Here is a 12,644-nt window from a genome sequence, read left to right as displayed (position 1 = left end):
AGTGCTTAACATACTGTGCCTTCGCTTTTAGGAATGATGGCCCGAAGAATGCTGCTGTTATCTCGGCTACCCTCCAAAAAGGTGAGGAACTATTTTCAAGCAGGCGTCAGTTAGACTTTGTAGCTTAAATGTCTTTTATTGTGCAACTTGATGTCCTTCTTGCGTTGTCTTACTAAGACTTGGATCTTTGTATGCTGTGGGACCTATGTACATGCTATGGGACCTATGTACATGCTATAGCTTACCTCTTGATATTGGGTGAACTTGTGATGTCGGTGTTTTGTGGGCCATGCTATCTATTTGAAAAGACCGATTTGTCTGTAGTGCTTCTAAGAAGCACAGATGCATTGTCTGACCTAAGATGGTCATACAGATGCTGCATTCTAAAAGTATGCTTCGCTCCTCCACATGTGGTGTAAGGTTTAAAATCAGTCTGATTAATGATGAGACAATCCCGAACCTGACTTTATGAAGAGAACTCGTACGGATCTGACTCCTGAAATCAGATTGCCATTCCACATATGATTATTGCTTGCTGATTGCAACTAAGGTTGAGCATATTTATAGATCGGATATGGTGGTTCTTGTAAAAATGGGGCAATATTTAGATCTAAATTGAGCTTTTAAAGGATTATACACTTCATGCAGCGAAAATTGCTGCATGTTTTTCTTTGTACTCATCACGTGTAGAAGCTATCAAATGGCCCCTGTGGTTTTCCATGCCAAGTAAATATATTGTGGGATTTAACTCGAGCACTTGTCCCAAATAATATGCACTCATTTGTATGAACAATCTTAGTTGATCATTGTAAATCGTACAGGGTCCCTCAGTTACTGCTTCCTCCAAATTGAATGCTCCACAGAATGTCAAAAACTTGCAGTTCTTTTGTCACAGTCATACTCCCTATCTTTCAGCACCCCGTGAATTCCTGTTAATATCCTGTTGTATTCCTCGACACTATTGGCATGAATCAAACCATCGTCCAGGAAAGCTTGTACTGGCTGGAGATTTTGAAATCTGTACATTAGCTTTGTAAAATAGTAGTCACGAATGTGGGTAGGCATGGTATACGCAAATATTTATAAGCACCAAATGGCGTAACAGAGGTAGTTAAGAATTGAGAATTGGCTTCAAGTATCATTTGATGAAGTGCTGCATTAAGTTCTATTGTTCTAAAATACCCGGCATCCCTCAGCATGCCTACCATTTCCTGTATTTTGGAAATCGAATGATGTTCAGTAACTATATTCTTGGTGAGTGAGCGCCAACCTGCACACAATCTTATGTAGACACCCTTCCTTTTGCCCACTTTAGGACAGCGGAAATCAACTGTGCTACATCAACAGGCTTAATAATCTCTTGCACACATAAATCACCTAAAAGCTGCCTCGACTCACCCCTAAGATTGAGTTTCACATTTCCCTTCTTATGTTTGACAGGATGACGCCTTTCTGCAAAATTGTGTGCTCAAACCGTTTGCTACAACCTACTTTGACAAAGAAAACCTCTCCAAAACAGTTCAAAATATGACTCATCCATCCGCCCCATCAGAATCGAAGGGCTATCTGTACCTGGTGCGGTCCCTAATCTACCCTGATTAACCCATCCAATTAGGTCTCTACTGTCACTCGCTACGTAACCTTTTGTGTAAGTACCACTGTCCTTAATCTCCTAAGCAGTCTTCATATAGCCGTAAGTAATGATACGTGCTCACCAAACACTTCATTTTTAATATATGAAGCCTTCAGGAGCTCATTTGCCAGAACTTCAGTAAAACTGTATTCCTATAAAATAGTTACCAGTAAACCCAAATCAGTCATAACTCTTTATCTACTGTTAACGCCATTTTTGACATTCTTTCACTCGCATAATTTATTTTCTCCTTTATGTGACTTACTCTCACTGAGTTATGTGCCTTAAACACACTTTTAAATGTGTCCTGATATTTTGCACTTCTTTCCCACTGCTGGACCAGCGGAATTGCTTCCCTCGTGTCCTTGAACCACATCTTGAATAGATATCTCCCTCTCCCTTCCTTTTGTATATGACTTTTCTCTAACTCACAACATTGACAGTAGGGTGAATCAATTGTGCTCTTTCTTGCAATGGCCAGAGCAGGTAACATTAACTTCTCAAACCCCTTGGCTGTTTATACATATTCTCTCAGGGGCTGGACTTTTGTCTACAGAGTAATCTTTTATGAAGATTATTAAAATAAGTATTCATCTCAATTTGGTCTCTGAGATCTTGGTCTGTGCAGTTTCCAAATTCACTGTGTAGCAGCCCGGAATCCTTATTGCAGCCATATATTTGTCATTATTTTCCTGCTTTCTTGTTTCTACTAAAAGTTATGCGCTTCTACTTCGAAACGTGATCCTCCTTAAAGTGCCATTTCTTTCGATTCACAGCTTCAGTGTACTTGGTCCCCTGCCAAATTCAGCTGGGATCGGCTCAGTTTCTGGTAAGTGTTCACATTTGTTTGGCCCTCATCACCCAATGAAATAAAACAGTGTTTCAAATGACTTTCTATCAATTTCTACCTAATGAGGATTGAAAACTCTGTGCCATTGTTTTCACTTAATGTTTTTCTTGCCTGGATTTTGGAAAACTGTGGTAGGCGGTTGCACACTCTGCGACGTTGCCATGGTTAGGCCTACAGTATCTCCTTAGCTTTATCTTCCACTTTGTTAAAACAACTGACACCAGTTTGCAATTTCTACAAAACTGTGCACAGTGCTGTTCATTTCTTATATCCCGATAGCTTTTAGGCCAGTAAAGAATACTTGAATATTTTCTTGGTTCCAATTTCAGTTAACGCTGGCCTTTTGTGACCAGTGAATGTTTTGTGTCAGCTATTTATCTGCTAAACCGAAAAGGACCACTGCATCTTCTCACCATGCGTGGGGACGTAACCGCATTCTATGTACTCTAGGTCAGGCACAGCCGTTGCATGCTGTGATGGGTCAGCCTGACCTTGATTGACCAGCATGTTACTGCTTTGGCTAGCCTCATTTGAACAGTATGTTAGATAGCCACAGCCCTCCTCCCTTTTTTGCTCTACCCGGTAGTGTCTATCCTGCTCCAAATGTCTGCCGCCCACTGCACTAGATGTACTTAATTTTTCTCTGAAGCTGGTTCTTTTGGTTGGTCACTTCCCCTAACTTTACACGACAGGACTGAAAACCGCTGCTATTCATTGCCAAAAATATCTGGTGATCTACACTTACAAGCAAATTGACCCTTCAGAATAAAAAATCTGAGTCTTGTGGTGGGTTTGTAAAGTTGTTCGCTCATAGTTAAGTAAATGCTCTAAAGCCATAAAACTGCCACAGAAGAATACAATAATTTGCTTTTGTTCACCAAAATAATTGCAGTGTTTGCATCCAAGGGGAAATATAATCACTAAACTGCATACTTAAACTTCTCTAGCCACTCGGATGAATTGTCATTTTGAGTTTTCCTCCTTTGCAGTTAACCCACTAACAAGTGTGTGCCTTTCAGCGCAAGAGGCGATATTGTGCTGCATGTCCATTAGATTATGCTGCCCCAAAGTCCGTACCATGGGACCAGATCCAAGACTAGGTGGGAATAATAGAGAGAAGAATGTAAGGATTGCACCCTTACTTCCACCCCTGCACCAGGCCTTCCTGAAGCATGGAGGCTACAAGACCCACCATGGTGCTCCCATGTAACCCCTGTACTCCATGACCTGTCTGTAATCTGCCTCTTGGTGCAACCAGACCCCAAGCCTTCAGAAGAGGGAGAAGGCCAAAGGGGAAAATGGCACACCCAGACATTGCCTGATTTGTGTCGCAGTGCAGTTAAAACCGAGAACGTAATTTTGAAAGCGAGTGTTGATTGGCTGTTAGCACGGGCATGGGGCTTCTCTTGCCTTTGTGAACCTCTGTAGTTGCTTATTGACTGGTGAGCTTTATGACCTGTCTGGTTTTTGGCATGTCAAACCACCAGATACTCTTTTCCATCCTTCACGATTAGGCTATTAGGGTCCAGTTAGTTCACAGCGTGTGCAAAGTAATTGAGCTTGAGTTTTCATGTTTAGCTTGTAGGCTACATTTTTCAGAGGTTCCTCCTGTAGGTGCTGCTCTTTTATCTGGTAAGCATTCAGCTCCCCTTCATTTGATACTCTGCTATTCCTTTCCCCCAGCCTTTGTGCCCTCGTCCAACTGAGTAGTGTGACTGACCTGTTTGTCAGTGCTCCCCATAATTCATCTTACTTCGAATTGCAGGTTGAGAGTACCTTTCAGTTGTTCCTGTGTGGCTTGATGGATTGTAGTGCCAATGTCTTAACCAGTGCTCATTCCTGCTTTTTGGTGAAATGTTGTGGTCCTCGTTCCTTGTCACCACTGACTGCTGCCTCTACAGGCTCCTCTGGCGATGATGATACACTTGCCCTCACTGAGAACGAGTGTTCAATAATGAGAAACCTATCATGTACTCATAAATCTGAGCTGGACAGACGCCCATGCATCATATTGCAGGCAGCTAAAAGTGACTTGGTGTTTTTGCAAGAGAGCTTCGTAAGTGGGGCTAAAGGAGGGACCGTGGAACTCTTCTCCTCTTGCAGGCTGTTAAGATTTGCTATACTTTTCAGCTCCGGTGAGGTAGAGACTCGAGTGGGTGAAGAATGATGTACTGTTTCTTTCAGGTTATCTTACTAAATAGTGCTTAACATACTGTGCCTTCGCTTTTAGGAATGATGGCCCGAAGAATGCTGCTGTTATCTCGGCTACCCTCCAAAAAGGTGAGGAACTATTTTCAAGCAGGCGTCAGTTAGACTTTGTAGCTTAAATGTCTTTTATTGTGCAACTTGATGTCCTTCTTGCGTTGTCTTACTAAGACTTGGATCTTTGTATGCTGTGGGACCTATGTACATGCTATGGGACCTATGTACATGCTATAGCTTACCTCTTGATATTGGGTGAACTTGTGATGTCGGTGTTTTGTGGGCCATGCTATCTATTTGAAAAGACCGATTTGTCTGTAGTGCTTCTAAGAAGCACAGATGCATTGTCTGACCTAAGATGGTCATACAGATGCTGCATTCTAAAAGTATGCTTCGCTCCTCCACATGTGGTGTAAGGTTTAAAATCAGTCTGATTAATGATGAGACAATCCCGAACCTGACTTTATGAAGAGAACTCGTACGGATCTGACTCCTGAAATCAGATTGCCATTCCACATATGATTATTGCTTGCTGATTGCAACTAAGGTTGAGCATATTTATAGATCGGATATGGTGGTTCTTGTAAAAATGGGGCAATATTTAGATCTAAATTGAGCTTTTAAAGGATTATACACTTCATGCAGCGAAAATTGCTGCATGTTTTTCTTTGTACTCATCACGTGTAGAAGCTATCAAATGGCCCCTGTGGTTTTCCATGCCAAGTAAATATATTGTGGGATTTAACTCGAGCACTTGTCCCAAATAATATGCACTCATTTGTATGAACAATCTTAGTTGATCTTTGTAAATCGTACAGGGTCCCTCAGTTACTGCTTCCTCCAAATTGAATGCTCCACAGAATGTCAAAAACTTGCAGTTCTTTTGTCACAGTCATACTCCCTATCTTTCAGCACCCCGTGAATTCCTGTTAATATCCTGTTGTATTCCTCGACACTATTGGCATGAATCAAACCATCGTCCAGGAAAGCTTGTACTGGCTGGAGATTTTGAAATCTGTACATTAGCTTTGTAAAATAGTAGTCACGAATGTGGGTAGGCATGGTATACGCAAATATTTATAAGCACCAAATGGCGTAACAGAGGTAGTTAAGAATTGAGAATTGGCTTCAAGTATCATTTGATGAAGTGCTGCATTAAGTTCTATTGTTGTAAAATACCCGGCATCCCTCAGCATGCCTACCATTTCCTGTATTTTGGAAATCGAATGATGTTCAGTAACTATATTCTTGGTGAGTGAGCGCCAACCTGCACACAATCTTATGTAGACACCCTTCCTTTTGCCCACTTTAGGACAGCGGAAATCAACTGTGCTACATCAACAGGCTTAATAATCTCTTGCACACATAAATCACCTAAAAGCTGCCTCGACTCACCCCTAAGATTGAGTTTCACATTTCCCTTCTTATGTTTGACAGGATGACGCCTTTCTGCAAAATTGTGTGCTCAAACCGTTTGCTACAACCTACTTTGACAAAGAAAACCTCTCCAAAACAGTTCAAAATATGACTCATCCATCCGCCCCATCAGAATCGAAGGGCTATCTGTACCTGGTGCGGTCCCTAATCTACCCTGATTAACCCATCCAATTAGGTCTCTACTGTCACTCGCTACGTAACCTTTTGTGTAAGTACCACTGTCCTTAATCTCCTAAGCAGTCTTCATATAGCCGTAAGTAATGATACGTGCTCACCAAACACTTCATTTTTAATATATGAAGCCTTCAGGAGCTCATTTGCCAGAACTTCAGTAAAACTGTATTCCTATAAAATAGTTACCAGTAAACCCAAATCAGTCATAACTCTTTATCTACTGTTAACGCCATTTTTGACATTCTTTCACTCGCATAATTTATTTTCTCCTTTATGTGACTTACTCTCACTGAGTTATGTGCCTTAAACACACTTTTAAATGTGTCCTGATATTTTGCACTTCTTTCCCACTGCTGGACCAGCGGAATTGCTTCCCTCGTGTCCTTGAACCACATCTTGAATAGATATCTCCCTCTCCCTTCCTTTTGTATATGACTTTTCTCTAACTCACAACATTGACAGTAGGGTGAATCAATTGTGCTCTTTCTTGCAATGGCCAGAGCAGGTAACATTAACTTCTCAAACCCCTTGGCTGTTTATACATATTCTCTCAGGGGCTGGACTTTTGTCTACAGAGTAATCTTTTATGAAGATTATTAAAATAAGTATTCATCTCAATTTGGTCTCTGAGATCTTGGTCTGTGCAGTTTCCAAATTCACTGTGTAGCAGCCCGGAATCCTTATTGCAGCCATATATTTGTCATTATTTTCCTGCTTTCTTGTTTCTACTAAAAGTTATGCGCTTCTACTTCGAAACGTGATCCTCCTTAAAGTGCCATTTCTTTCGATTCACAGCTTCAGTGTACTTGGTCCCCTGCCAAATTCAGCTGGGATCGGCTCAGTTTCTGGTAAGTGTTCACATTTGTTTGGCCCTCATCACCCAATGAAATAAAACAGTGTTTCAAATGACTTTCTATCAATTTCTACCTAATGAGGATTGAAAACTCTGTGCCATTGTTTTCACTTAATGTTTTTCTTGCCTGGATTTTGGAAAACTGTGGTAGGCGGTTGCACACTCTGCGACGTTGCCATGGTTAGGCCTACAGTATCTCCTTAGCTTTATCTTCCACTTTGTTAAAACAACTGACACCAGTTTGCAATTTCTACAAAACTGTGCACAGTGCTGTTCATTTCTTATATCCCGATAGCTTTTAGGCCAGTAAAGAATACTTGAATATTTTCTTGGTTCCAATTTCAGTTAACGCTGGCCTTTTGTGACCAGTGAATGTTTTGTGTCAGCTATTTATCTGCTAAACCGAAAAGGACCACTGCATCTTCTCACCATGCGTGGGGACGTAACCGCATTCTATGTACTCTAGGTCAGGCACAGCCGTTGCATGCTGTGATGGGTCAGCCTGACCTTGATTGACCAGCATGTTACTGCTTTGGCTAGCCTCATTTGAACAGTATGTTAGATAGCCACAGCCCTCCTCCCTTTTTTGCTCTACCCGGTAGTGTCTATCCTGCTCCAAATGTCTGCCGCCCACTGCACTAGATGTACTTAATTTTTCTCTGAAGCTGGTTCTTTTGGTTGGTCACTTCCCCTAACTTTACACGACAGGACTGAAAACCGCTGCTATTCATTGCCAAAAATATCTGGTGATCTACACTTACAAGCAAATTGACCCTTCAGAATAAAAAATCTGAGTCTTGTGGTGGGTTTGTAAAGTTGTTCGCTCATAGTTAAGTAAATGCTCTAAAGCCATAAAACTGCCACAGAAGAATACAATAATTTGCTTTTGTTCACCAAAATAATTGCAGTGTTTGCATCCAAGGGGAAATATAATCACTAAACTGCATACTTAAACTTCTCTAGCCACTCGGATGAATTGTCATTTTGAGTTTTCCTCCTTTGCAGTTAACCCACTAACAAGTGTGTGCCTTTCAGCGCAAGAGGCGATATTGTGCTGCATGTCCATTAGATTATGCTGCCCCAAAGTCCGTACCATGGGACCAGATCCAAGACTAGGTGGGAATAATAGAGAGAAGAATGTAAGGATTGCACCCTTACTTCCACCCCTGCACCAGGCCTTCCTGAAGCATGGAGGCTACAAGACCCACCATGGTGCTCCCATGTAACCCCTGTACTCCATGACCTGTCTGTAATCTGCCTCTTGGTGCAACCAGACCCCAAGCCTTCAGAAGAGGGAGAAGGCCAAAGGGGAAAATGGCACACCCAGACATTGCCTGATTTGTGTCGCAGTGCAGTTAAAACCGAGAACGTAATTTTGAAAGCGAGTGTTGATTGGCTGTTAGCACGGGCATGGGGCTTCTCTTGCCTTTGTGAACCTCTGTAGTTGCTTATTGACTGGTGAGCTTTATGACCTGTCTGGTTTTTGGCATGTCAAACCACCAGATACTCTTTTCCATCCTTCACGATTAGGCTATTAGGGTCCAGTTAGTTCACAGCGTGTGCAAAGTAATTGAGCTTGAGTTTTCATGTTTAGCTTGTAGGCTACATTTTTCAGAGGTTCCTCCTGTAGGTGCTGCTCTTTTATCTGGTAAGCATTCAGCTCCCCTTCATTTGATACTCTGCTATTCCTTTCCCCCAGCCTTTGTGCCCTCGTCCAACTGAGTAGTGTGACTGACCTGTTTGTCAGTGCTCCCCATAATTCATCTTACTTCGAATTGCAGGTTGAGAGTACCTTTCAGTTGTTCCTGTGTGGCTTGATGGATTGTAGTGCCAATGTCTTAACCAGTGCTCATTCCTGCTTTTTGGTGAAATGTTGTGGTCCTCGTTCCTTGTCACCACTGACTGCTGCCTCTACAGGCTCCTCTGGCGATGATGATACACTTGCCCTCACTGAGAACGAGTGTTCAATAATGAGAAACCTATCATGTACTCATAAATCTGAGCTGGACAGACGCCCATGCATCATATTGCAGGCAGCTAAAAGTGACTTGGTGTTTTTGCAAGAGAGCTTCGTAAGTGGGGCTAAAGGAGGGACCGTGGAACTCTTCTCCTCTTGCAGGCTGTTAAGATTTGCTATACTTTTCAGCTCCGGTGAGGTAGAGACTCGAGTGGGTGAAGAATGATGTACTGTTTCTTTCAGGTTATCTTACTAAATAGTGCTTAACATACTGTGCCTTCGCTTTTAGGAATGATGGCCCGAAGAATGCTGCTGTTATCTCGGCTACCCTCCAAAAAGGTGAGGAACTATTTTCAAGCAGGCGTCAGTTAGACTTTGTAGCTTAAATGTCTTTTATTGTGCAACTTGATGTCCTTCTTGCGTTGTCTTACTAAGACTTGGATCTTTGTATGCTGTGGGACCTATGTACATGCTATGGGACCTATGTACATGCTATAGCTTACCTCTTGATATTGGGTGAACTTGTGATGTCGGTGTTTTGTGGGCCATGCTATCTATTTGAAAAGACCGATTTGTCTGTAGTGCTTCTAAGAAGCACAGATGCATTGTCTGACCTAAGATGGTCATACAGATGCTGCATTCTAAAAGTATGCTTCGCTCCTCCACATGTGGTGTAAGGTTTAAAATCAGTCTGATTAATGATGAGACAATCCCGAACCTGACTTTATGAAGAGAACTCGTACGGATCTGACTCCTGAAATCAGATTGCCATTCCACATATGATTATTGCTTGCTGATTGCAACTAAGGTTGAGCATATTTATAGATCGGATATGGTGGTTCTTGTAAAAATGGGGCAATATTTAGATCTAAATTGAGCTTTTAAAGGATTATACACTTCATGCAGCGAAAATTGCTGCATGTTTTTCTTTGTACTCATCACGTGTAGAAGCTATCAAATGGCCCCTGTGGTTTTCCATGCCAAGTAAATATATTGTGGGATTTAACTCGAGCACTTGTCCCAAATAATATGCACTCATTTGTATGAACAATCTTAGTTGATCTTTGTAAATCGTACAGGGTCCCTCAGTTACTGCTTCCACCAAACCTCCAAATTGAATGCTCCACAGAATGTCAAAAACTTGCAGTTCTTTTGTCACAGTCATACTCCCTATCTTTCAGCACCCCGTGAATTCCTGTTAATATCCTGTTGTATTCCTCGACACTATTGGCATGAATCAAGCCATCGTCCAGGAAAGCTTGTACTGGCTGGAGATTTTGAAATCTGTACATTAGCTTTGTAAAATAGTAGTCACGAATGTGGGTAGGCATGGTATACGCAAATATTTATAAGCACCAAATGGCGTAACAGAGGTAGTTAAGAATTGAGAATTGGCTTCAAGTATCATTTGATGAAGTGCTGCATTAAGTTCTATTGTTGTAAAATACCCGGCATCCCTCAGCATGCCTACCATTTCCTGTATTTTGGAAATCGAATGATGTTCAGTAACTATATTCTTGGTGAGTGAGCGCCAACCTGCACACAATCTTATTTAGACACCCTTCCTTTTGCCCACTTTAGGACAGCGGAAATCAACTGTGCTACATCAACAGGCTTAATAATCTCTTGCACACATAAATCACCTAAAAGCTGCCTCGACTCACCCCTAAGATTGAGTTTCACATTTCCCTTCTTATGTTTGACAGGATGACGCCTTTCTGCAAAATTGTGTGCTCAAACCGTTTGCTACAACCTACTTTGACAAAGAAAACCTCTCCAAAACAGTTCAAAATATGACTCATCCATCCGCCCCATCAGAATCGATGGGCTATCTGTACCTGGTGCGGTCCCTAATCTACCCTGATTAACCCATCCAATTAGGTCTCTACTGTCACTCGCTACGTAACCTTTTGTGTAAGTACCACTGTCCTTAATCTCCTAAGCAGTCTTCATATAGCCGTAAGTAATGATACGTGCTCACCAAACACTTCATTTTTAATATATGAAGCCTTCAGGAGCTCATTTGCCAGAACTTCAGTAAAACTGTATTCCTATAAAATAGTTACCAGTAAACCCAAATCAGTCATAACTCTTTATCTACTGTTAACGCCATTTTTGACATTCTTTCACTCGCATAATTTATTTTCTCCTTTATGTGACTTACTCTCACTGAGTTATGTGCCTTAAACACACTTTTAAATGTGTCCTGATATTTTGCACTTCTTTCCCACTGCTGGACCAGCGGAATTGCTTCCCTCGTGTCCTTGAACCACATCTTGAATAGATATCTCCCTCTCCCTTCCTTTTGTATATGACTTTTCTCTAACTCGCAACATTGACAGTAGGGTGAATCAATTGTGCTCTTTCTTGCAATGGCCAGAGCAGGTAACATTAACTTCTCAAACCCCTTGGCTGTTTATACATATTCTCTCAGGGGCTGGACTTTTATCTACAGAGTAATCTTTTATGAAGATTATTAAAATAAGTATTCATCTCAATTTGGTCTCTGAGATCTTGGTCTGTGCAGTTTCCAAATTCACTGTGTAGCAGCCCGGAATCCTTATTGCAGCCATATATTTGTCATTATTTTCCTGCTTTCTTGTTTCTACTAAAAGTTATGCGCTTCTACTTCGAAACGTGATCCTCCTTAAAGTGCCATTTCTTTCGATTCACAGCTTCAGTGTACTTGGTCCCCTGCCAAATTCAGCTGGGATCGGCTCAGTTTCTGGTAAGTGTTCACATTTGTTTGGCCCTCATCACCCAATGAAATAAAACAGTGTTTCAAATGACTTTCTATCAATTTCTACCTAATGAGGATTGAAAACTCTGTGCCATTGTTTTCACTTAATGTTTTTCTTGCCTGGATTTTGGAAAACTGTGGTAGGCGGTTGCACACTCTGCGACGTTGCCATGGTTAGGCCTACAGTATCTCCTTAGCTTTATCTTCCACTTTGTTAAAACAACTGACACCAGTTTGCAATTTCTACAAAACTGTGCACAGTGCTGTTCATTTCTTATATCCCGATAGCTTTTAGGCCAGTAAAGAATACTTGAATATTTTCTTGGTTCCAATTTCAGTTAACGCTGGCCTTTTGTGACCAGTGAATGGTTTGTGTCCGCTATTTATCTGCTAAACCGAAAAGGACCACTGCATCTTCTCACCATGCGTGGGGACGTAACCGCATTCTATGTACTCTAGGTCAGGCACAGCCGTTGCATGCTGTGATGGGTCAGCCTGACCTTGATTGACCAGCATGTTACTGCTTTGGCTAGCCTCATTTGAACAGTATGTTAGATAGCCACAGCCCTCCTCCCTTTTTTGCTCTACCCGGTAGTGTCTATCCTGCTCCAAATGTCTGCCGCCCACTGCACTAGATGTACTTAATTTTTCTCTGAAGCTGGTTCTTTTGGTTGGTCACTTCCCCTAACTTTACACGACAGGACTGAAAACCGCTGCTATTCATTGCCAAAAATATCTGGTGATCTACACTTACAAGCAAATTGACCCTTCAGAATAAAAAATCTGAGTCTTGTGGTG

General features: G+C 41.7%; 5 non-coding genes across 5 annotated transcripts; all 5 read left to right on the top strand.

Moving 5' to 3' along the window:
• The first annotated feature begins 435 nt into the window (after positions 1 to 435).
• On the top strand, positions 436 to 503 carry LOC147672085 (small nucleolar RNA SNORD50). Its single transcript, XR_015303572.1, has one exon. It is a non-coding gene; the product is annotated as a small nucleolar RNA SNORD50 (small nucleolar RNA).
• Positions 504 to 4,389: 3,886 nt separating this feature from the next.
• On the top strand, positions 4,390 to 4,475 carry LOC147672084 (small nucleolar RNA SNORD103/SNORD85). Its single transcript, XR_015303603.1, has one exon. It is a non-coding gene; the product is annotated as a small nucleolar RNA SNORD103/SNORD85 (small nucleolar RNA).
• A 642-nt stretch (positions 4,476 to 5,117) lies between these two features.
• On the top strand, positions 5,118 to 5,185 carry LOC147672083 (small nucleolar RNA SNORD50). Its single transcript, XR_015303628.1, has one exon. It is a non-coding gene; the product is annotated as a small nucleolar RNA SNORD50 (small nucleolar RNA).
• Positions 5,186 to 9,071: 3,886 nt separating this feature from the next.
• Positions 9,072 to 9,157, top strand: LOC147672082 (small nucleolar RNA SNORD103/SNORD85). The gene has a single exon (XR_015303602.1). It is a non-coding gene; the product is annotated as a small nucleolar RNA SNORD103/SNORD85 (small nucleolar RNA).
• Positions 9,158 to 9,799: 642 nt separating this feature from the next.
• On the top strand, positions 9,800 to 9,867 carry LOC147672081 (small nucleolar RNA SNORD50). The gene has a single exon (XR_015303627.1). It is a non-coding gene; the product is annotated as a small nucleolar RNA SNORD50 (small nucleolar RNA).
• The last annotated feature ends 2,777 nt before the right edge of the window (positions 9,868 to 12,644 follow it).

The sequence above is a fragment of the Lissotriton vulgaris genome, unplaced genomic scaffold (genome assembly GCF_964263255.1).
Source record: "Lissotriton vulgaris unplaced genomic scaffold, aLisVul1.2 SCAFFOLD_445, whole genome shotgun sequence".
NCBI lineage: Eukaryota > Metazoa > Chordata > Amphibia > Caudata > Salamandridae > Lissotriton > Lissotriton vulgaris.
This window is presented reverse-complemented; position numbering and strand designations above follow the sequence as displayed.